The sequence below is a fragment of the Lissotriton helveticus genome, chromosome 3_1, assembly GCF_964261635.1.
Source record: "Lissotriton helveticus chromosome 3_1, aLisHel1.1, whole genome shotgun sequence".
In the NCBI taxonomy this organism is placed as follows: Eukaryota; Metazoa; Chordata; class Amphibia; order Caudata; family Salamandridae; genus Lissotriton; species Lissotriton helveticus.
Window position 1 is genome coordinate 35,039,423 of NC_136061.1, and position 26,137 is coordinate 35,065,559.

The 26,137-nt window shown below is 46.7% G+C and overlaps 2 protein-coding genes across 5 annotated transcripts in view; one reads left to right on the forward strand and one right to left on the reverse strand.

Moving 5' to 3' along the window:
• Nucleotides 1-2,612, reverse strand: part of DNPEP (aspartyl aminopeptidase) — a 1,185,204-nt gene extending 1,182,592 nt beyond the window's left edge. For 2 of the 3 annotated variants that reach the window (XM_078679177.1, XM_078679176.1), the window contains exon 1: nucleotides 2,378-2,612. The gene's annotated coding sequence lies outside the window, so the exon portion shown is untranslated. The remainder of the gene's footprint in view (nucleotides 1-2,377) is intronic. The other variant, XM_078679182.1, reaches the window with a different exon arrangement.
• Nucleotides 2,613-2,744: 132 nt separating this feature from the next.
• SPEG (striated muscle enriched protein kinase) overlaps nucleotides 2,745-26,137 on the forward strand; it is a 1,484,310-nt gene continuing 1,460,917 nt past the window's right edge. The window contains exon 1 of one of the 2 annotated variants that reach the window (XM_078679189.1): nucleotides 2,745-4,095. The gene's annotated coding sequence lies outside the window, so the exon portion shown is untranslated. The remainder of the gene's footprint in view (nucleotides 4,096-26,137) is intronic. The other variant, XM_078679190.1, reaches the window with a different exon arrangement.

A 26,137-nucleotide genomic window follows, 5' to 3' on the forward strand; every position in this document is an offset into this window, starting at 1 on the left:
CCCCCTATAGCCCCTTTCAGAGGCAGCCTCCACCAGATGTTTCATCCCCCCATAGCCCCTTTCAGAGGCAGCCTCCACCAGATGTTTCATCCCCCCTATAGCCCCTTTCAGAGACAGCCTCCACCAGATGTTTCATCCCCCCCATAGCCCCTTTCAGAGGCAGCCTCCACCAGATGTTTCATCCCCCTTACAGCCCCTTTCAGAGGCAGCCTCCACCAGATGTTTCATCCCCCTTACAGCCCCTTTCAGAGGCAGCCTCCACCAGATGTTTCATCCCCCCCTATAGCCCCTTTCAGAGGCAGCCTCCACTAGATGTTTCATCCCCCCTATAGCCCCTTTCAGAGGCAGCCTCCACCAGATGTTTCATCCCCCCTATAGCCCCTTTCAGAGGCAGCCTCCACTAGATGTTTCATCCCCCCTATAGCCCCTTTCAGAGGCAGCCTCCACCAGATGTTTCATCCCCCTTACAGCCCCTTTCAGAGGCAGCCTCCACCAGATGTTTCATCCCCCCCTATAGCCCCTTTCAGAGGCAGCCTCCACCAGATGTTTCATCCCCCCTATAGCCCCTTTCAGAGGCAGCATCCACCAGATGTTTCATCCCCCTTACAGCCCCTTTCAGAGGCAGCCTCCACCAGATGTTTCATCCCCCTTACATCCCAGACAGCCTCCACCAGATGTTTCATCCCCCTTACAGCCCAGACAGCCTCCACCAGATGTTTCATCCCCCTTTCAGAGACAGCCTCCACCAGATGTTTCATCCCCCTCTTAGCCCCTTTCAGAGACAGCCTCCACCAGATGTTTCATCCCCCCTATAGCCCCTTTCAGAGGCAGCCTCCACCAGATGTTTCATCCCCTTACAGCCCCTTTCAGAGGCAGCCTCCACCAGATGTTTCATCCCCCTCACAGCCCCTTTCAGAGACAGCCTCCACCAGATGTTTCATCCCCCCTATATCCCCTTTCAGAGACAGCCTCCACCAGATGTTTCATCCCCCCTATAGCCCCTTTCAGAGGCAGCCTCCACTAGATGTTTCATCCCCCTTACAGCCCCTTTCAGAGACAGCCTCCACCAGATGTTTCATCCCCCTCACAGCCCCTTTCAGAGACAGCCTCCACCAGATGTTTCATCCCCCCTATAGCCCCTTTCAGAGGCAGCCTCCACCAGATGTTTCATCCCCCTATAGCCCCTTTCAGAGGCAGCCTCCACCAGATGTTTCATTCCCCTTACAGCCCCTTTCAGAGGCAGCTCCACCAGATGTTTCATCCCCCTTACAGCCCCTTTCAGAGGCAGCATCCACCAGATGTTTCATCCCCCCCTATAGCCCCTTTCAGAGGCAGCCTCCACCAGATGTTTCATCCCCCCTATAGCCCCTTTCAGAGGCAGCCTCCACCAGATGTTTCATCCCCTTACAGCCCCTTTCAGAGACAGCCTCCACCAGATGTGTTATCCCCCTTACAGCCCCTTTCAGAGGCAGCCTCCACCAGATGTTTCATCCCCCTTACAGCCCAGACAGCCTCCACCAGATGTTTCATCCCCCTTACAGCCCAGACAGCCTCCACCAGATGTTTCATCCCCCTTTCAGAGACAGCCTCCACCAGATGTTTCATCCCCCTCACAGCCCTTTTCAGAGACAGCCTCCACCAGATGTTTCATCCCCCCTATAGCCCCTTTCAGAGACAGCCTCCACCAGATGTTTCATCCCCCCTATAGCCCCTTTCAGAGGCAGCCTCCACCAGATGTTTCATCCCCCCATAGCCCCTTTCAGAGGCAGCCTCCACCAGATGTTTCATCCCCCCTATAGCCCCTTTCAGAGACAGCCTCCACCAGATGTTTCATCCCCCCCATAGCCCCTTTCAGAGGCAGCCTCCACCAGATGTTTCATCCCCCTTACAGCCCCTTTCAGAGGCAGCCTCCACCAGATGTTTCATCCCCCTTACAGCCCCTTTCAGAGGCAGCCTCCACCAGATGTTTCATCCCCCCTATAGCCCCTTTCAGAGGCAGCCTCCACTAGATGTTTCATCCCCCCTATAGCCCCTTTCAGAGGCAGCCTCCACCAGATGTTTCATCCCCCCTATAGCCCCTTTCAGAGGCAGCCTCCACTAGATGTTTCATCCCCCCTATAGCCCCTTTCAGAGGCAGCCTCCACCAGATGTTTCATCCCCCTTACAGCCCCTTTCAGAGGCAGCCTCCACCAGATGTTTCATCCCCCTTACAGCCCCTTTCAGAGGCAGCCTCCACCAGATGTTTCATCCCCCCCTATAGCCCCTTTCAGAGGCAGCCTCCACCAGATGTTTCATCCCCTTGCACTGAGGGAATGATCCTCCTCCCTTAGCCAGAGGTGCCCTGCCTGTGACGTCACATTGCGCATGCGCCCCTCACCTCACGCAGGTGTTGCTCGCTGGTGCCGATGGCGCTGGTCCTGTCGATGTTGAAGAGCGAAGAGCCACCCGTGCCAGGCAGCTAGCGCCCGCGCCGGCCGGCTCGGTGCTTCACAGACTCCAGCCTCCGTGAGCCACCATCCGGGAAACGCGAAGGACCGCCAGACGCGGCCGCGGAGGAGGCCTAGTGAGGCGCCGGCCTCGCGAGCCTTACGTTACGGAACGGTTAGCGCCGGTGACGCAGCGCATGCGCAGGAGATCCTGGGCGCGAGCAGCGCGCGCGAAAGCTCGCGCGGACCAATCAGAAGAGACGCTGATTCTAGGGACGCCGCGTGCCGGAGGCGCGTGCCGCCCGCGCGGGAGGAGAGACCGCGACCGGAAATTGAAACTGCGTAGTCGCTGCTGCTCAGTCAGGCGGGGGATCTCAGGGCACCAGCAGGCAGGCGCTGCTCAGTCAGGGCGGGGATCTCAGGACCCCTGCAGGCAGGCCTGAGCAGAAGGGAGGTTCAAATAGGAACTGAAGAGCCGCGCCTCATTCAAGCCGAGGGCACAACCTCGAGGCGAGGCCCAGCTCTGAAGAGGCCCAGCTCTGAAGGAGAGGCCCTGCCCTGAAGGAGAGGCCCTGCCCTGAAGGAGAGGCCCTGCTCTGAAGGAGAGGCCCTGCTCTGAAGAGGCCCTGCTCTGAAGGAGAGGCCCTGCCCTGAAGGAGAGGCCCTGCCCTGAAGGAGAGGCCCTGCCCTGAAGGAGAGGCCCTGCTCTGAAGGAGAGGCCCTGCCCTGAAGGAGAGGCCCTGCTCTGAAGAGGCCCTGCTCTGAAGGAGAGGCCCTGCCCTGAAGGAGAGGCCCTGCCCTGAAGGAGAGGCCCTGCTCTGAAGGAGAGGCCCTGCCCTGAAGAGGCCCTGCTCTGAAGAGGCCCTGCCCTGAAGGAGAGGCCCAGCTCTGAAGGAGAGGCCCTGCTCTGAAGAGGCCCTGCCCTGAAGGAGAGGCCCTGCCCTGAAGGAGAGGCCCTGCCCTGAAGGAGAGGCCCTGCCCTGAAGGAGAGGCCCTGCTCTGAAGGAGAGGCCCTGCCCTGAAGAGGCCCTGCTCTGAAGGGGAGGCCCTGATCTGAAGGAGAGGCCCAGCTCTGAAGGAGAGAGGAGGGTGCCAGTGCTACAGGGGTCAGCACGAATGTACATCTCACAGGAAGCCGGGAAGCGAGGGGCAGCAAGTCTTTTGGTAAGGAGGGCCCTCAAAAGGAGTTGATCTATTAACCTTGAGAAACTGGCTGTTGTGTGAAGGAGAGCGTCGCGAGATGAAGCACGGGCCCTTAAGAGCCGTGTGGCTGGAGCCAGTCACTCTGGCTTCTGTGTGGCAATATATATCAGGGAATTCTTCCTTTGAAAATAGACAACTGTGCAACATTTATTTCTTAAAAGTGGTATCATCGACTTTCTAAGTGTGCGTTTTGGAACCTTGCACCGTTTCTCTTTTCAATGAACATGAGATGGCGAATCAAAAACACTTTTATCTGATAAATAAATTGAACTCTTGGCGTTGCATCAGGCGTTTATGAGTTTGTGCACGCACCTGGCAATCACCCGGGAAGAGACTCTGTTCTACAGATGTTTTGAAGACACTCATCAGAGCTTCCTTAAATATGGCATCTGTAGAAGGTGATTGAGAGCAAACGCGCAGCGGAGGTTGTGAGGTGTTAAATTGCACTTACAGGCAACACAGAACTGTGAGTCTTCCATTACCATTTATGATCAGTTAAATCTCTGAATGAAAAGGTTATAGTTTATATTGTAATTCTAGGGGTCACTGAGGCAAGAGTTTATTTCTCGGGAACTCGTAATTTTAAATGATCACAAAACTTGCAAATGCATAGCTCTGGTTCCCATCGAAAATAATCAGGTTTTATTAACTGAACTAATCCGAGGTATTGGTGCACTTCAGTTATACTTAGGTCTAAATATACCTTCATTTACTAATGTTTATTTTTTCACAAAATAAATGTTAATTTGATTCATAAATTCATTTACACACAAAAAAAAAAACATAATATAATATTATTTGTAAGCTATTGTGCTCACAAAGCCTGGATATGGGTATTCATGAGAGTATGGTTTAAGCTTGCTTGGGTAGGTTAATATTAGGAAGTAGATATTCACAAACCGGCGGCCGGAACATTCCCAACTTCGCAAATGTTCGTGATTTACTTTGTAATCCAAAATTGATGGGTGTGAAGGAGAAGGGGTTACTCCATAGGATATTTTGTATGGAGAAGCAAAAAAGGCATCAACATGTATGTATGTTGGATATACACATACATTAATATACAGCTATCATGCTTACTAAGTGTAAATGCCCTTGTGCGCTAATCTATAGAAAGCTTCAACTGTAATAGGTTTCCGGCACTGTTGGAATTATTCCTGGGTCACCACTGAGCTAGGAATGGCCACTGTTCTTTGGGGTGTAACCATCCATTAGGGAAGGCTGTCGTACCACTGTTGATGTACGCAATATGCCAACGATGCCCAGGCTACTCTCAAAAGTATTCCGTCAGTGGCCACTATCCCCATGATCGTCATCATTATGTGCCGATGGACATCACAATGTCGAGCATGATACCATTTTTTTGAGGTAACATTTATACATGTGGTGACCATAGTGCAAAGGATACACACCATCCCCAGGATAGTCACAAATAGGAGTGCCACTGTTGTGGCAGTGATGGTGATCATAATGCCATTGAGGGGCATAATGTGCCTGGGGTGTTCAGTCTGACCAGAGTGGTCATGGTTTTGATAAACACAGGGTTTATTATAAATTTCGTGGGGTACTGCAAGTCAGTGGCCTCCCAGATGAGATTGATTCCCCCAAGGCAGATGTATATGCACCCTTAAACACAAATAGATACCTTTACATAAATTCAGTATTATATACACCCAAATTTGTTCGTACACGCAAGTACACAAAATATCCGGGCTGACTGCTGACCTGCTAAATGCTTTTTCGATTGCAGCCCTTCCTCAGATCACTTAAACACTAAACACGGTTGCTTGTTACCCAGAATGGCAGATGTTGAGAAGACTCCCAGAGACCACCAAGCAGCATGGTACAATGCCATGCCTCCTTGTGGCTAATAAAACTGATCACTGTACACTGCTGTGTTCTGCCACCCAAGCCCAGGCGAATCCTGGCCACAAGCACACAGGTACATATATTGAGGTAGGGACACTTTGGACCTGCAGGGTGAGAGGAGGCAATAGCAAATTTAAGTAGGGGAATGGTCTGGCACTGTTTTTTCAACTCAGCACATCCCTTCCTCTCCTCAGCTGTGCTTGTATAAGGCTAAGCCAGGGAAAGAATGAGGTGGGGATGTAGTGAGTGAGCTCTTCTCCTTTCTGGGCTGAGGGCATGGTTTTCTCTTCCCCTGAGCCCTGCCCCATCCCCAATACCCCCTCAAGCATCCCCCACCCACAAGAGCAGTAAGGTCAAAATTAAATGCTTCCATTTAGGGTATTTTCTTTTTGCCCATATGCATTTATTAATTTTTGGGGTGGATTGACATTTGTTTACCACTGATATTCCTGAACATCCAGTACTATTGCTTTCCATATCTCCAGGTTACTCCCTTTTCACTTGACCTTCTGTGGATATTGAGTTGAATAAGCCAGGTCTTTCTCCAAGAGATGGTAAAAGCTTAGGGCTGTAGATAATGTATGGTGCAAGCAAAAAAAACAGTAAAGTCAATGCCCGTCTTAGTTTAAAAACGGATAGCTCTTTTACACACATTTACACAAGAAATGCATTGCAGATTCTGGAGCCAAGATACCACCGCAGACAGTTTACAGCAACTATTTTACCCGGATCCCCACAGATCTTCCAGTGCTCTGGGGCCCCATGGACATTGTTATTGGACGGAGAAGGTTTTAAGTATTCTCAAAAGGCTTTGCATGCATTTGGATTTATTACAGTGTTTATTTCCTTCAGCTAATCACTTGATTTACTGTACAATTACTGCCCTCTTCCTTAGTTTCTTGGCATTCCTGGAGCAAGCAGTGTAACTCAGTAAATATCAACCTACATAGTTGGTGTTGGGACGGAAAAGCGCTCTGCATGGTAAAGGAAGCGTGACCCTGCCCTGAGTTCCCAACTAAACTGCTGTCTGGGTCTCATAGGCAAACACCGATCATGTGTGTGGCATCACATAGGCCTGTCTCACGAAGTGCGATCTTGGACTGAGAGGGGTGCCCAAAGCACGACCCTCAGGGGTGGAAGGCTACTGCCTTCACCACCCCCTTTTCTGTATCGTTTTTGGCCACTATAGGTGTGGCAGGGTATACTCAGACATGAGTCCCTTTCTCACTGCTCCATCAGGATTCAAGCAAGCCGGGCCGAAGAGGCTGAAATGCCAGAAACCGGTCCCCGGTAGCTTGTCTCCTTTCTGGTGAAGAATTGGCTTGGTAGTTTGGTCTGCCCTGTTCCCATGATGCACTGGGCCAGGGACAGACTAATTTGCATATAGCCAGGTTCTGAGCTGGGATGGGGCAGTGAGATAAATAACGGTGATGGATCAAGCCCTGATCTTTGGACTGGGTAAGAGTGGTCTGCTTAATTCAGACACTCTGTTCATCACCACCCCCTTTTCTGAATCGTTTTTGGCCACTATAGGTGTGGCAGGGTATACTCAGACATGAGTCCCTTTCTCACTGCTCCATCAGGATTCAAGCAAGCCGGGCCGAAGAGGCTGAAATGCCAGAAACCGGTCCCCGGTAGCTTGTCTCCTTTCTGGTGAAGAATTGGCTTGGTAGTTTGGTCTGCCCTGTTCCCATGATGCACTGGGCCAGGGACAGACTAATTTGCATATAGCCAGGTTCTGAGCTGGGATGGGGCAGTGAGATAAATAACGGTGATGGATCAAGCCCTGATCTTTGGACTGGGTAAGAGTGGTCTGCTTAATTCAGACACTCTGTTCATCACCACCCCCTTTTCTGTATCGTTTTTGGCCACTATAGGTGTGGCAGGGTATACTCAGACATGAGTCCCTTTCTCACTGCTCCATCAGGATTCAAGCAAGCCGGGCCGAAGAGGCTGAAATGCCAGAAACCGGTCCCCGGTAGCTTGTCTCCTTTCTGGTGAAGAATTGGCTTGGTAGTTTGGTCTGCCCTGTTCCCATGATGCACTGGGCCAGGGACAGACTAATTTGCATATAGCCAGGTTCTGAGCTGGGATGGGGCAGTGAGATAAATAACGGTGATGGATCAAGCCCTGATCTTTGGACTGGGTAAGAGTGGTCTGCTTAATTCAGACACTCTGTTCATCACCACCCCCTTTTCTGTATCGTTCACCAGGACTTAAGCAGCATGACCGCAGTGGTGCAGCATACCATGTAGTGATCGATAGGAGTGAAAAGGTCTTTTTTACCCTGTGTGCTAAACTCACCCTTAGACTACATCAGTTAGATGTAAAGTGCTGTGCAGCGCCGGAGTGGTGACTCTGTGCTGGTTTATTTGTGCGAGGGAAGAGCACAGTACAGGAACCGAGCATAGCTTTGCAGTACATAAATGGTGAGTGTATGTTCACCAACGAGGAATACATTACATGAGATATGTAGTGCTGTGCAGTGCGTGCTCAGAGGAAGCATGTGCTGAATGTATGTGTGCTTGCAATAAGTAGGATACATGAAAGGTTAAGTGTTGTCCAGTGCACACATGGTGAATGTGTGAGTACTGGCAGTGTGTGTTTTTGCATGGCAGACCACAGAAAGGCTACAGTACTGAAAAGTCCACAGAGCGAATGTGTGTGTGTCTGTGAGGGCACAATGCATCAAGGTAACAGTACTGAATAGAGTGCGTGCATTTCCATGGCCTGTGTAGTGGGTCTATCAGCTAAAGGATGAAAGCAGGCTCTTGAAGGCGCAGTGGTACTCTAGGAGGAGATGAAGGCTAGATGCTGACCCACCCTGGACTGAATGAGGCAGAACCAGATTACAGAATCAAAAGACAGGTCTGAGGAGAACACTGGAGAAAAGAGGGAAATCTTTAGGGGAAAAAAGTACGAGGAAGAGCAATGAAAATGGACACCAAATGTGTTGCTGGAGCCTCTACTCCCAACTCTGGTCTCCTTATATGTGGTCCAAAAGGAAGCCAGGTCAGGGGAGGTTTACTGGTAGCCATCTTGGCTTGGGGAATCTCCATTGGCAGTATAAAAATAGTGACCATATTGTGAAGGGAGAAATGAAGGAATGATTAAACCCTCAGGGTGGAGAATGAAGGTAAGGACTATTGTAATCACACTATCCTCATTGGTTCTAGTTTTTAAGGCGGCTGCTTTACAATCAGCAAGGCAAATCCCATGGCCATCTTAAGGCCGATGGCGTGGCATGCAGCAAGGACCAGTGTGTACTCGCCAAAGATTGATTTGGCCTGGCGCTCAGTACTCGTACAGAATCACCCGCAATAGACGCACCTTGGCTGCAGGAGTTTTTAATGGAGCACATTAACTTTCAGTACAGTGCTCTTCACCTCTGAGTTTCTCTCAGCACACACTGCTGATCTTTCTCCCTTCACCGCAGTGATGGAGTTGACAGGAATGAAGATTTGACATGGGACTGGGGTTTGGTTAGGCCAGGGACTTGCAAAAAGAGAAGCTGGCCTGACCAATAGATTGAGCCGAGATCCGGTTTATTCAGACCTGCATGGAGCACCGATAGGAGAAGAGCATGTCCAGGAGCCAAAGCGACCTGCAGCCCAAGTGAGCAGGACTGAGCACTGAACTGAAATACCGTCAGCATCACATGAGCCCACGGTCCTTAAATCATCACCGCTCCAATGAACCAATCACCCTCATCCGATGCGCCCTTGATGCCAGTGGACATTGTTTTGTCTGATTGTCCTGCATAAAACAATCCAGAGAGGTGTTTTCCTCTTCCCATGTGTGCTGCAGGAAAAAACAAGGAGAAATAAAGTTATTTCTCCTCGCTATGCCTCACCTCAGGATGCATAAAGTTTAGGCGCTTCCCCAATGTTACGGGATTAACTACATCTGGGGCAGTGTCAAAATCCATGGGTATTGCATGGGGGCACCCAGCGTAACGCCCATTGAATGCCTACTAATGCAGAATAAAACAACACTGCGGCGTGCGCTGATTTGTCTTATTAGGAGGCCATTCAACGCCAGGCAAAGTGGCCTTTCGTGGCCTGATAGATAAGGGTGAGACCTGCCTGAGCTGCAGGGGCGATAGATATGGGTGAGGCCTGTGCTGCCGGGGCGATAGATATGGGTGAGACCTGCCTGAGCTGCAGGGGCGATAGATATGGGTGAGGCCTGTGCTGCCGGGGCGATAGATAAGGGTGAGACCTGCCTGAGCTGCAGGGGCGATAGATATGGGTGAGGCCTGTGCTGCCGGGGCGATAGATATGGGTGAGGCCTGTGCTGCCGGGGGGATAGATATGGGTGAGACCTGCCTGTGCTGCAGGGGCGATAGATATGGGTGTGGCCTGTGCTGCCGGGGCGATAGATATGGGTGAGGCCTGTGCTGCCAGGGCGATAGATATGGGTGAGGCCTGTGCTGCCGGGGCGATAGATATGGGTGAGGCCTGTGCTGCCGGGGCGATAGATATGGGTGAGGCCTGTGCTGCCGGGGGGATAGATATGGGTGAGACCTGCCTGTGCTGCAGGGGCGATAGATATGGGTGTGGCCTGTGCTGCCGGGGCGATAGATATGGGTGAGGCCTGTGCTGCCAGGGCGATAGATATGGGTGAGGCCTGTGCTGCCGGGGCGATAGATATGGGTGAGGCCTGTGCTGCCGGGGCGATAGATATGGGTGAGGCCTGTGCTGCCGGGGGGATAGATATGGGTGAGACCTGCCTGTGCTGCCGGGGCGATAGATATGGGTGAGGCCTGTGCTGCCGGGCGATAGATATGGGTGAGGCCTGTGCTGCCGGGCGATAGATATGGGTGAGGCCTGTGCTGCCGGGGCGATAGATATGGGTGAGGCCTGTGCTGCCGGGCGATAGATATGGGTGAGACCTGCCTGTGCTGCAGGGGCGATAGATATGGGTGTGGCCTGTGCTGCCGGGGCGATAGATATGGGTGAGGCCTGTGCTGCCAGGGCGATAGATATGGGTGAGGCCTGTGCTGCCAGGGCGATAGATATGGGTGAGGCCTGTGCTGCCGGGCGATAGATATGGGTGAGGCCTGTGCTGCCGGGCGATAGATATGGGTGAGGCCTGTGCTGCCGGGGCGATAGATATGGGTGAGGCCTGTGCTGCCGGGCGATAGATATGGGTGAGGCCTGTGCTGCCGGGGCGATAGATATGGGTGAGACCTGTGCTGTCGGGCGATAGATATGGGTGAGGCCTGTGCTGCCGGGGCGATAGATATGGGTGAGGCCTGTGCTGCCGGAGGGTCCATAAAAGTGATATTCAGTGGTGCAAGGTGCTCGGAAATAAGCCCTTGAGTGTATACTGCTTTGTGACACCCAGGTATCCCTGCCAATTACTGGGCAGTAACAGGCTCAGGTTTACTGGTTAATCTGTCACCCCTCACCCCCTAGGGCGCTGTGCATCATTATCCTGCATCTCTCACCAGGCTTTTGTGGGGGCTTTTGTTTTGCATTTGAGAGCCCCACAGGAGGGTGAGAATGACCATGGAGGGTGAAGAAGTGGAGAATGGTGGGGAAAGGCGAATGGCATTACTAGGTCGGCTGAGATCTCGATTTGGGGCTGATTAGGCCTTTCATCCTTCCAAACCTAATAACGTTTCATTGAATTGAGTGATAATAGCACGTCGTGTACAACGTCATTAATCAATAACATGTTATAGCAAACGTTGCATAAAAGACACATTCTTCGTCTTAACGTTATTTTATTGCTTGTGACAATTGGTGACAGAGCTCTACGGTGCACGTTACATGATGAGTGGCGTGGTCTTTCCCGGCAGAGAAGTGACCCCAGGTGTTGAAAGGGATCAAGGCTGAAACCCGCACATTGCCTAAGCACCAGAAGACGTGATGTCGGTAAAGGCCTGGCCATGAACGCTGATCTGCTTCGGTTCGGAGTGCTTCGGAATAAAGTTCCCAGTCTCCTCGGCGCTAAATGGTTCCATTGTGGATGGCGTGTCTTCGAGGCGCTGCATGTTCCGATATCTTGCATTTCGGACTCTTTCTGAGCAGATAGCGAACAGGTGAGACTGACAGCTGGCATCGGGAGTGGTATTTGTGGGTTGGTCACTTCACCAGCTGACAACACAATACCCTTTAAACACAGCCACCTGGTGTGCCAGTCACTGCGGAGCCCGTGGGGGGCAGGAGCGGACCCTCGCAGTTTAGGTGGCATTCAGCATACATGTGTTCGTCACGTCGCTTGCAGTGGGACACAGGCTGGCCACACGTGCAATCCGTGTCAAGCTGAGAGGATGGTAGCATGTAATGCGGTGTCAAGCTGGGACACGTGCAGTCACCTCGGTCAGACAGAACAGAAGCAGGCTCATGGACCCATGCACGGCAGGGACACGCCAGCACTGAACCATGCCTCAGCATCACCCTAGCTGCAGTAACCCACCTGCAGCCGAGAAACGACGCTCTCTTTCTGTGCATTGACCCATGCATGCCAGGGACACGCCAGCACTGGGCCGTGCCTCAGGATTCACCCTAGCTGCAGCAACCAACCTGCAGCCGAGAAACGACGCTCTCTTTCTGTGCATTGACCCATGCATGCCAGGGACACGCCAGCACTGGGCCGTGCCTCAGGATTCACCCTAGCTGCAGCAACCAACCTGCAGCCGAGAAACGACGCTCTCTTTCTGTCCATGCCTGCAGGCGAGGGTTTACACAGCTTGCCCAGCTCGTGTGGTGCTGGAGTTTCCTTCTTTGACTATTCTCACATCGTGAAACATTTTAGGGTTTCCGCCTCCCCTCTGCGTCCGGAGGTAAACTTGGGTAGAGCAAGCAGGAAAGTGTGTGGCAAAGCCGTCTGACCAGTGCCACCTTTTAGAGAGACACTCCCACCCCACGGGGCCGTCTGTGACTCACAGTCCTGTGGAGGATCGGCGAAAACACAAAGATGGGGAGACACGAAAGGACATGAGGACATGGGGAAGCAAATATACACAACCAAAGAGACGCGAATCTGGTTAGGAAAACATGAGCAGCAGAAGAGAGGACACTGGAGAAATATGAACGGCAGACACACACTCAGTGTCTGGTCAAGGACCCCGCGGATGGACACAACATCGATCGGCAACACCAAACTCCCCTCAAGAGGCACGCACAGGTGCACTTTACAATTACTTACCAATATAACATGGTAGGTGATGTCTGTGCAGCAGGATAAATACGTGATGGGTTGCTATTGTATCATGGCTCAAAGTAACTCGGCATGGTAAAACGTATTAAGTGTTACTTGCAAGAAATACTAAAGTAAAGTAGCAGCAGCGGGGAAGAGCCTCACATGCAGCTCTCAAACAAATCCCCACCCAGCTGAATTTCAAAGATTTTTCCAGGGTTGGGCTGGGACAGAAAATGGGCCCAGACGCCTTAATAAAAGCGTCCCACATTTCCATACAGGGCCAGTTTTTAACTTATAAAGACACACTTAGTAGATGTTTTGAAATGTATGGTCGACTGCATGCATGTGTGCTTGCTGCGGGCAATGCTTGTGGGAATACAAGAATAAAAAGTCCCAGTAGACCATAAAACAGACCCCAAAACAGCCCAAAAAACGGTTGACACAACAACCTGTCAGAACAGCCAATCTTGGGCTGCCGGATGGACCTATAGGGCAGTTCCACCTTGATTCGAGCTGCTCGTTACTCACCCAGCCATTCACCACCGGCGTACACTCGATGCACGGCCTCAGTCTCACAGTACTATTATCAATGGACACCTGACTCTCAACTGCTGCAAAACAGATGCCTCCTCCTTACACAACTCACCCACAAGCACCATGTTAGAACATCCACATTCATGAAACAAAATACTATCATTCATTTAAACACTTGCATGCACTAACAAAGGATGTGCCAAGCTATCTAGTGGTTGCAAAGCCTGCAATTCTCGAAGTCACAGGCTTTGTGAGGGCTCCATGGCTTTTACAAATATACTAAGCCCATTTAGTGATTCGGTAACATGTTACTATGGGCCAGATGTAGGTAGGCAAATACCGGTCGGTAACGGCTGAAATTCGGTAATTTCGGCCATTACCGACCGGTATTTGGAAAATGAGATGTAGGTGGGCATTTTACTGATTCGGTAATTTACTGAATCAGTATTTTAAGGAACCGGTAAATTACTGATTCCTTAAAATACCGAATCGGTAAATTACCGATTTTGCTATGTAGGGAGCACTCAAATGAGTGCTTTTCCTCTTTTAGGACTCGTTATTTACCACCAACTACAAGTTGGTGGTAAATAATGAAAACCTTGGAAAAAGCATTTTTTTGCTTTTCCAACAGTGCCATGTTGCAGACATACATGCCCTTAGGGCATGTATGTCTGGAACATGTGCACCCATACACAATTGAGGGGTGCAACAGGGTGTCAAAGTGACACCCTGCCACCCTTCAATGTTTCCCCCTTTTACCGAATCGGTAAATATCGATTCAGTAATTGGCATTCATTCCTATGGGCCTCCAGGCCCATAGGAATGAATGGCAATTACCGAATCGGTATTTTCCGATTCGGTAATTACCGAAACTTACCGATTCAGTAATTTTTTGGTAAAATTCCCTACATCCCATTTGCCTGTTCTTAAATACCGAATCGGTATAATTCGGTATTTAAGAATCGGTAATCTGGGATTACCTACATCGGGCCCCAAGTCACTATGGGCCAGATGTAGGTGTCCAAATACCGGTCGGAAACGGCCGAAAATACCGATTTTCGGCCGTTTCCGACCGGTATTTGGACATTGGTATGTAGGGGTAGGAAAAACATACAGATTCGGTAAATTTACCGAATCGGTAATTTTACAGATTCGGTAAAATTACCGATCGGTAAAATTACCGAATCTGTAATTTCTTATGTAGGTAGCACTTTAAACAGTGCTACAGGGCCTTTAGAATTCGTTATTTACCACCCAAAACTATTGGGTGGTTAATTACGAATTTCTGTGTACATTCACATCTGTGCATGTACACCTGTGCCATGTGGCACACATACATGCCCTAAGGCATGTATGTGTGCCACATGGCACACAAGCCAGAATCTGGGGTGCAACAGGGTGTCAAAGTGACACCCTGTCCCCCTTGCAAATTCGGTAATTTTACCAAATTGGTATTTACCGATTCTGTAATTGCCATTGATTCCTATGGGCCTCAAGGCCCATAGGAATCAATGGCAATTACAGAATCGGTAAATACCGATTCATTAATTACGGAATCATACCGATTCGTTTATTAATTCGGTAAAATTAGCTACATCCCAATTGCCAGTTCTTAAATACCGAATCGGTATGATTTGGTATTTAAGAATCGGTAATCTGGGATTACCTACATCGGCCCTCAATGGGTTAAGGAAATCATAAGGAACCACTATTTGGAAGGGGAGTGTTTATTGCGCCACTTCCAAAAGTGATTCCTTGTGGTATGTATTAATGTTTTGCTACTAAATTCCAATCACAAAACAGTAATCATTTACCATCTCCTCAAAGGAGGTTGTAAGCCATTTGCAAATGGGAAGGGGTCCCCAAGGGACCACTTCCTGTTTGAGAATTAAAAAAATATATATTTGTGAGAGCACGCAGTGGTCTCAAGGACTACTACCTACTCTTAAAAAATGAACACTAAATGGTAATTTTTTTTGTTTTGAAACGCCTCCCGTTTTCCTTTAAGGGAAAATGGGTTCCATTAAAAATAAAATCCTATATTTAAAAGCAATCACTGCAGACCCTAGCAGGCCACCAGTCCTCTGATGTCTGTCATTCTTAATGGGTCGCAAATTACGACTTATCTCAATAATATTCATGTGGTAGGTCAAATTGTATACTACTAGGAATCACTAAATTACAAATAAAACTTTCATGCATTCAGAATAGAGATTACGAAATAACAATTCCGAAAAAACGCTATTTGGAAGCCTCTTTTCTGAATGTTTGTATATCTGGGCCAACGTTATTTAAACTCATGCGCAACCACAGTATCTGTTTTCTTCTTCCAAATTATTGTGTTTTCTCCTAACAACCACAGATCCTACTTATATATGACCCATTACCACTTCTCTCTCTTCACTCAAATCTCTACCATTTTCACTATTGTTTATCTGTCCTGCAGACCTCCACGACCTGTTTTCCAGGATCTAGGTCCATGAATATATTATCCTACCTCCATCATCCTTCTTACGAACATCTGAAGGTTGTTTGAGAGCATTACTACCTATCGTCATTCAGCCTAAATTTCAGACTTGTCCATATTCCGCCCACACAACATTTGACAAAACTTCGATTACTCTGACAGGATTTAGTCACGTAAATCTGGTGAACGAACCATCTGATCAATACAAATGTTTATGTAATTGCAGGTCGCTTTTATTGTCCATATAATCATGCATTATATTTTTGTGTTCTGTTACTCTTCTCTTCAAAGTCTTACATGCCTCTACCTGCTTTTCAATACATATCTACTTGATACCCAAGGAACACACTTATCTCCCAGCTTACATCCTCTCAACAACTGAAATGGTGAAGTGTCAGTAACTATCCGACGTAGTATTCAAAGTCATAAACATTGCTTGTAGTGCTTTATTTCAATGTAAGTATGCTTTCAATGGCAACAGAATGGATTCCTTTATTAAGCAGTTCAATCTTTTGTTCTCGACTACAGATAGCTTTAGCTGTCTGTTAAGACCTTTTGTTTCCAGTACATAACATTCACTTAGAGTGGGCTTTAGGCTGGCCAATTGCTTGAGTGGATTGATTTGTTGTCAATCTCCAGTCTCTCTGCTTGATTTAATAGCATTGCTCCATACTTTTGTGTTTGTCCCGCTCCCGCCCAGGAGCATTAAAGATTTACATTGTTTTGATTGGCTGAGTTGTATCCATCACTGTTGACTTGGGGAACAATTTTTAGCATTGGCGGTGCCTAACCATTCATTTGAGAGTGTGCGTACATTTGGTGTGGGGCCATGTTATTAACTTGCCCCCAGCCTGACCGTAGCAAGACTCAGCACCCTCCTATCAGCTTCCTGATGCCAGGCTGCTCCCATGAAAACAGAGCGGTACAAAAGGGGGTGGTGATGGACGGAGCATCTGAACCATACAAACACTCACACCCAGTCAACAGATCTGGGTTTAATCCATCACCGTTCTTTAGCCCACTCTGCCACCCCAGTTCAGATATGGCCATATGCAAATCAGTCTGACCCTGCGCCTCATGGGAACAGTCCAGCCCGAACTGCCAAGCCATACCTTCCCTGGACCGGAATCAAGCTTCCTAGGACCGGTTTCTGGCTCAGCCGTCTTCAGCCAGGCTTGCTTGAATCCAGTGACAAAGTGAGCAAGGGACTCATGTCTGAGCATACCCTGCTAACTTATGGTGGACAAAGCGGTACAAAAGGGGGTGTGATGGACGGTGCATCTGAGTCCTAGGAAGCTTGTTTCCGGTCCAGGGAAGGCATGGCTTGGCAGTTCGGGCTGGACTGTTCCCATTAGGCACAGATGAAGATGAATGATCCGATTCTAATTCTACATCTGACTTTCAATGCTCCAACCCTTAAGTGGAATCTAGTTAAATATCTTTCCTCCTTCAATCATTGGATGAAGAACTCAGCCACTGTGCTGGCTGATGCTATATCTGCGGAGAATCATACATTTCTGCTCTCAGTCCCATGGTTTTTCCCAATGGTAGCTGAGAAACTGTTGATCTGTAAACAGGATGAACGAAAAAGGCGACAAACCTACATTCCTAAGGACGTGGCCCATTTTAAAAGTGTGCAAAAGCATATCATACCCTGATCAAAGTAGCAAAACAAATGTGATTTCACCACTCAAATAGATGAAGCACAGTTTGATTCTAAAACCATTTTCAAAATTGAAAAATCGTTTGTTCAACCTAAGGCTCTAGTTAGATACAACCCCCATCTGACATGTTGTGTGATCAGATCTACTCTTTTTTTCTAGGAGAAAATACAGGTAATTCAACTGAGTTTCTCCACTACTACATGCTCTTCAGTTAGAGTCCCACCAGATATCCTTTTAAAGGAAGTGATCGGAGACCTGGTATCTTTTCAGGAGATAACAATGTCACAGTCATGACTTCGGGCTGCAGAGGCGGCCCGGGCTAAGCCTGGTGCGGCTTGCGGCCTTGGGGTTGCCTGTTTCCATGAGGGCCCGCCGGGGAGTGCCCCCTGGTGTGAACCAGACGGCGACACCGTTGCTGCTACATCCCGCCTGGCCCTTCTTCCCAGGCGGCGATAGGGGCCCGAACTCAGCATGGTCTCTGGAGGCAGCCAGCGGGCCCGCTCCTTTACAACGATGCGATGGGCCACGACAGACCCGGTGGCCCTGGCCAGGCACCTTGGACCAATTCACTGCGCCAACGGTTGGCACTATTGGAGGGGATGGCGGAGGTGTGGTGCCTGATAATGCCGCCCTCCTGGTGGCGATCAACAATGCTAGGGACAAACTGAATGCCAAGATCAGGGCAATCGGCACAGAAGTTTTAGATCTACGTCAAGATCTCTGGCAAGCCGTAGACCGCATCATTGAGGCGGAGTCACGTGTGTCGACAGTGAAGGATTCTGTCTCAACTCCCCCCCAAAAAAGTAAACAAGGTGACGGTTGTCTCGCAAGAATTGGCCTCCAGGGTGGAAGACGCCAAGTGCCGCGCGAGGCGCAATAACCTGCGTTTTGTGGGCCTGTCAGAGGGATGTGAGGGGACCTCCATGACTTGGTTTATAACTAAATGGCCTCAAGATATCATGCCGGCGGAGATGCTTTCCACCGGTTTTGTGGTCGAGCTGGCCCATCGAGCGCTCACACAAAAGACGGCCCCGGGAGCTAGCCCCAGACCAGTGATCACAAAACTCCTAAACTACATTGACTGGGACAAAAACTACAATACGCCAGGACAAACAAAGAAAAATTTAAGTGGGACTCAAAACCTATCATGATTTTCCTGGATTACACACAACTGGTGCAACAATAACACCAGTCCTTTGTGGCCGCCAAGCATAAGCTGCGAGATCTTAACCTGCAATATATGCTGTTAAACCCAGCCAGGAGGGGCGTCATATATAACTCCAAGTCCTACATTTTCGACTCCCCAGAAGCAGTCTTTGCATGGACTGAGGAACATCGACACTTGAAACTGCACACGCCTCCGCCATGAGAATAGGACTTCTCCCAGGGTTCACAGCGCAATAGGCCTCGTAGGACCAAATCGAGGCGGCGACATCACTCCATCTCCGACCGGCGATCCTCCACACCTGAACGTCCCCCCTGAGACTGAAGAACTTGGTAAATTTCGTTCTCAGGGAATACTTACTAATATAATAAGAACTTGGCACAGACTCTGAAAATATGAAAAAGACATCTTTATTAAACACAATTAAGTGAGGCTACGTCACCCAACTGCCTTAGCAATTGAATGAGGCAGTCTGCTGAATGGTCTCAGCACAGACCTTTTATACCATTTATTATGCCCTAGGCACACATTTTCTCTTTGAAGTACATTAGGACGTGCACACAAAGCACTGTATGATGACAAACCCACTTTTCAGTTTGTCCAGCCCAAAATTAATCATCAAACAAACCCATAATAAACATTCTTCTTTAGACAAGCTGGACAAGACCCATAATGAAAAGGCCCGCAGCCCACATCATAAATAGACCATAAAGAAGGAACAGAAACAGATAGGAGCAAGATAAAGGGGTGTGTGCGTGTACAATAAACATTGCAATGTCCTGCTCTTTGATCTCTATCTGACCAGCTGCCTAACAAGGAACTGGCTCAACGAGGTCAGCCTCGGGCAAGGGAGTCAGCTTTCGCTAGGTCATGCAGGAGTCAGCACAAACCCATGCTAAGGTTATGTCCTTAAATACTTGTTCTGCCACAGTGAGGGCCTACTGTAAGGGCAATCCACAAAATGGCTGCTGTTCACAAAATGGAACCTGAGGTTTCAGGACGAAAACTCTGATTTCAGGGTGATTCTGTCATTTGAATATGACGAAAATGCTTGTGCATAGTGTACTAGCCATTCTCGGTCTGCTGATATCAAAATCGTCATGATACGACGATGTTTATGACACAGGCCCAAAATTTTCAGTACCACAGACGCTCCTTTTGCCCTTACATAGGCAATAACCTATACTCACGCTGGTCTGAGTCCAGGTCTATATTTATCAAATCATCAAGATGTTTCTGAAGCATAATCCTATTACTTAGCGACTCTCTCGGGACAGGTCTCCTTGCACACGCAGTAGCACAAAGGCCATATATGGCAGGACCAAATAGGGAATGCCGCTATCTGTAGTATGTGGTATAAGACCACCCACCCAACAATTAGTGATGTTCACTACTAACTGGTGTTGATGCAGAAACTATACAAAAGGAATTATCAGTAAACTCTTACCTTCTAACTAGTCCATGTTCAGGTAAAATCTGGAAAGAATGCAAAGAAGTAGAAGTAGGAAGAGACATAGGTTGGGAGGTGGGTACAGATGTGAATTGGGCAGAAAAAAACAATCCCACCCATAAAAGACAATGCCATGTTTAAAAAACACTAGAAAACACGTCATTAAGAACATATAGACAAAGTAGTGACCGCTATTACAAATGAATCATAATTTCCACAACCCTAAGCAAAAAGTAAATCCTAAAATTATCTAGTAACATTTTAGGTCTTCCTATGCATTTCTGTAATTCATTATATGTTCAAGTGAAACAGTGGTGACCCTCATTAATGCTCTGAGGTGAAAAGGGGATACTCTTTCACAGAAAATGGACTTTATTCTGCTTTTACTAAACAGAATACTACTTTAAAATAATGCCAGCAGAACAATAAAATCATTCTCCTAACACGTAGTCTATACAATCACACGGAAACCTCTTGTGAAACCAACTATGCCCAGAGTCTGTTCAAAAAGCCTCTCTGGCAGGCTTCTATTGTCCAATCAAGTCTGCTCCGGTTGTTGCATGGGCCTTTGGATTCAGGCCTCCCATGCTCTGATGTTGCAGTATCTGTTGGAGTGCCCTCCTGGCAAACACTAATAGCTCATTCAAAAAGTCTCAATGTCTCAAGGCAGGGCACCGTATCTCTCCTCTGCGGCAGACACTACAGATATTGTGCGCTTCATTGGTCAATGGGCACAGATCATCTCGTGCAGACCCGGGACCATTCTCAGACTCCAACACTCATCATTCAGTGTCAGAGGACGCTCAGGCTGCTCTTTCATGGGCACCAGAATGGAGTGCCTTTTGCCGCTCTTGGATCCTCCGGTGCACTGCACTTCCGTTGAAGCAAGGGAAAAAGGGGTGCGTGGCCAAAACTCAGGCCAAGGGGCTCAAGGGACTGCACACTGTCAGAGGTTAACCAGCACATAACAGGCGCTCTTTTGCACTGAAATCTCAAGGGACTGCACACTGTCAGAGGTTAACCAGCACATAACAGGCGCTCTTTTGCACTGAAATCTCAAGGGACTGTGGCAAAACCAGCTCCTTCTTCTTTTCTGATGTTGAACGCCTTCTGATGAAGCAAGTGCGATGCTTTAAACAGTTCATTGTACAACAAGGGGACTGCAAACAGGTGGCCTGCGATCTTCAAAGGAGTGGCCACACGCCATGGGACAATTCTGTGTTGGAATACACTGTCATTCTCAAAGGCAATACAAAAACAAAGGCAATAGGCAAAACAGTGCCTCTAGGCTCTTCAATTGGGTTTCCGTGTGAGAGCATATCTTTCATCGTCATAGCGACATGGGAATTCTATCTGAATGGATGTCCTCACACATAGTGGCATGTCTCATGGGGCAAACACATTTTATCTCAATGATACACATAGGTGTTCCTAAATTCCTCATCTAGAACATCTCAAAAGCGGGATCACATACATGTTATCATAATAATTGTGCACCAGGTGGGACTATGCAATGCAAAAGCTAATGGTCAAGATGTGGGAACAAAAGACAAGAACTAGAGAGCCCTGGTATTTCCATTATATAATACATCTGGTCCATCAAAAATTAAAGCTTTAAAAAAGGAACTAAAAACCAATTTTAGAATAGGCATTGAATTTGTCATATTAAAAAACGTAATGTGTTTCCTATTGAGGTGGAAAGCTTATCTTACTATAGTATTGAGTCAGTTAATCAGTCCTAACAGTCCTAACAGTCAGACTGGAAAAACATCAGAATAGGCCTAAAGAAAATTCTTAGAAACCAGTCTAGTTATGCAAAAAGGGAATTATACATAAGATGGTGGTCCATGGTACATTACTGCAATCTGAAAGTGTGAACCTGAACAATATGCTAATAATAATAAAAAGCTGACTGGTGAAAGGAATACGGAAAAGAGGAATGGGAGTAGAACACAGCTAAAATCCCCAATAACTAGTCACAATGTGCTTGGGTGATAGTCAGGCATGTGACACAATACCAAGCGTATGGGTGATAAAAAAAATCACAATAGTTTACAAATTTAACTCTACCGCTGGCCACTACACCATATACGGTAATCTCAGCTAATGTTCCAGTTCCTTCTTCAGGGAAAAAAAATGAAACCTGGTTTCTTTTACGGTTTAGAGCCATAGGAAGGTCACTTAGGGAGCAGAATAAAACTGACTAATGTGATATAGAAATTAGGTCACCATGTACAAGAGTCACAAATCTATAATTTATCCTTACATCCAATCAGGATATATAATTTTAGGGCTGCCTGTTCCTTACAGGAAAGGACAGTATCGTGACTACAAATGACACAATTTGCTGTTTATTTTTCTTCAATACTTATAGCCAAATTTGACATACACTGGTGAAGTGTTGTCTGTCTGGTTCACAATATGTAAAAAAATCATATCTGTGAATTTTAGTATCAGCGAAAATTTTACCCAACTGTTGACAGCGACACGTATCGTCATACATGTCCCCTCACAGCGACACGGGTGAATTTTGTAATAATTTCTTAAGCAGCAACATACAACATAAAACATGCAAAAACGCACAAAACGGACGTCAAGCCATCAGATAGACTTGCTGTAAAACTATAGCATATATAAATGAGCGGTGACGCATAATACCGTGTAAGGATACCCTCCTTTTTGACAGTAGATCCCCAATAGTGGGTATCTGCTGTCAAATACAACTTTCGGACACACAGAACCATCAAGAACAATTCATGATAGATCAAAATACACAAACATGAAAAACGCATGGGCATTTCTTTTCAAAGGAGTTGCGCAAAAAAAAAACATCTCATTTCAACCAACCAAACTCACGTGTCTTGTTATGCTTAAAAGCCCCCAGAGCAATCCATGAATGATCTGTGAGCAGAAGCGAAAAGGAAAAAATACACAGCACACAAAAGAGCGACATATACAATATGTACAGATAATACAGATAATAAACAGACATCAATTGTAACTTTTAAGCAGAAGACAAAACATGATACACATTAACAAACACAAAGATACATTTCCATTACTTAACTGTTACCATCTTGTCAGTCACCTTGCAACATGAAGCCTTTTTAACTTTTAGAGGTAAAATCCTTTCCCTGACACTAAAATAGCCTTGTGCCATAATCTCCATGATAAAAAACTTCCTAATTGGCAAATCGTTCTTACTTATTCATGTAGGCTTCAAAATTTTAGTAAAAGGCTGCATCCTATTTTTTGTCTAAGATGTATGCAACACTTCGTTTTCTGTCAAAATAAAAACGACTAGCAGACATTATTTTTTTAGAGCAGAAATACAAATGTCATGATGTTGGGACTTTTAAAGAAACCTTTCAAGAAACCTTTTTTATATTTCCCTTTGGAATTAAGTCTTTAACTTTAAACCAGAAATTCCACCTTTCAGAGGCCTGTTTAGCAATGTTATTCTGCATTTCACAGAGACAAGGCTTGAATTTAAAAGGTCACAATGCCAACATGACAGAGACAGAAGGCCTACTACATTTACTGTGAAGGGTTCACACATACCAGTTTTTAGAACAAATGTTTGCTACCACCCTATACAATGGTACTCATTTTAGCAACCTAACATTGATGAACGTCTGAATGGGCCCCGCTAAATTTAGAACCTTCAACCCTGATATTAAACACAAACCTCTGCACCGGGCACATTGGCTCACCGAGCTATGAAAAACAACCTAACAACCCACAAGTTTGTATTATGCACAAATGTATGCATTTACTGAAAGCCAGAGACACTTTCAATCTATGGTAAATGACAAGAATCTGTGTTAAAAAACTATTTAACTCAATTTCGACTTTTATCTTTGGGGCACTTAAAAATAAATATACTATAATTGTTTTACATATTAATCATCCTCAGGATGTTCTTTACACGTTATAGATATTAGACATTAGTCATATCTCATGTAAATCCTTGGAAAAATGAGTTTTTTACGCCTGCGCCAAGTGAAAACCAACATGCAAATTACCTAATTACACCGTAACACATAACTTAAATCAAATTTTAATACTAGGAGGTCATAGTATGAGTATTGAGCTTTATAAATATCAAAAAACGATTTTAAAAGGCACTTATTTTTTTTTCTCAAATAATTTTTCCATAATTAATAATTTTTCGTTCAATGAAACCAATTATCTGTTTTTATGATATCTCCACATATAAAGGTAAGCTGCATCCCTTGCCTATCATTTTTAGATGCATTCATTTATGCGCCTACGCACAAAAAGCCTAACTTAAAACATGACATTTTTCGCGCCATTTTTAAAGGACAATCAGTATTTAGCAAAAGAAACAAAAATATACTTAAAAAAAAATTGCTTAAAGAGAAGAAAACCCCATTTGGAATGTCTTCCAGTGATACAAAGTGATGAACCTTATTTTTGTAACCCTCTAAAACACTATTCTGAAATGAAAAATAAATCCAACTGTGCTAAGTCCTGGACTAAATAAACATTCCAATGCTATTTATGGCCTTCGAAAAACAACATCTGCTGCCTTAAGGCAGGAAAGGCTGAAACCTGAAACAGTGCTGAAACCTGAGCACGCTTTCAGTTTTACTGAAAACAGACATTTCAAGTTTTAGAAATGCACGTGCAAAAAGGCGCATTTAAATCTAGCAAGAAAAAAAATTACTTTAGCTGAGGTGTTTGCCTTTTACATATACATTAATTGAAATTACTTTATTCGAAACAAGTTTCATAAAAGTACAACACACAATATCCAAAATAAGCTATACACAAAATAAAATATTTCAGCAGTGAACAAATTTTAACATAAAAATAATTTCAGACAGTGGGCAAAAATTTTGACCTGATGAACCAAGCATTCGCCACATATTTAGCCACCCCACAAATCATATGCATTGAAATGACATTTGTTTGTAAAATACGCATGGCTAATCTATGTTCCCTCACCCCTAAATTCCTACAAACAGGTTTCAGCCACCTATCTCTTGGTTTTTTGTAGGCTACACAAGCAAATAGGAAATGTCCTAATGATTCTTTCGGGCAGGGACAACCTGGACATTTAACCCCTGTTCCACTATATCCCTTCCAACCTTCTTTGAATGTGTTAAGAGGTAAAATACCGTATCTGAATTCCAGAAACAGTGTTCTATCGCGAGGGACCTGGATAAAGTCCAAAAAGGGCTCCAATTTTCCAAGGGGCTTATGGTCGAGGAAGGTGCTGGTTAAATGGCCCCAATTTTGGTTCCTAAGATCTTTTGCTACAACCCAATCCCAATATAATTTTTTTACAATTGTTTTTGGGGGTGGCATTTGAGAAATCCAACTCTCCTCCAAACCTATGGATTTCACGAGCCTCTTTAGATTATTCAACCATTTGATTTTGTTGGCTACATTCAGACCAATCAACTCATCCAAAACCTTGGCATAATTAGAGAGTTCTGGGGTCCTTCTTAGGCGAACCCAAAATAACAAGGGGCGAATTTGCACCAGATCAGCTATCGATTTTTTGCCCAGGTCTAAAAATAAGGGTTTCAAGGGGGACGATAAAGGTAGCGAAACCATATCTCTAATAAACTTATTTTCCGCCACTATTAAAGCTTTTGTATTTTCCGCACCCCAAAGTTCTGAACCATAAACTGCCGCCGCCAGTGCTTTCCCTTCATACACTGCCAGGGTAGGGGCTATGGGTCTGCTAATAGAACGTCGCTGATTTTTAAGAATTACTCCTGCCACCCTTTTGAGGTTTAAAACCATTTTAGTAATATGGGCAGACCAACTCAAATTGTTACATAGTCTTACTCCTAGGTAATCAAATTCTTGTACCACCTCCAGCGCGGTGCCATTCAACAAGAGGTTAACCTTCCTATGTTGCTTTTTCGATGTTAACACCATCAACTTTGTTTTAGAAGTATTTATTGTCAACCCTCTTTCTTTACAAAAACTGCAAAACCGATCAAGCAGTTTCTGCAGACCCATAGGGGATTTAGACATGAGAAGAGTATCATCGGCAAAGAGGAGAGTAGGTGTTTTCTCACCGGCAAGGATGGGGGCATCAGCCTGGTCCTCCCTCAAATGGTCTACCACCCCATTAATAAAGAGGGAGAACAAGGTTGGAGCCATCACACACCCCTGTCTCACTCCCCTATTTACCGGAATCTTCTCAGTCAGTTGGCCCTGGGATCC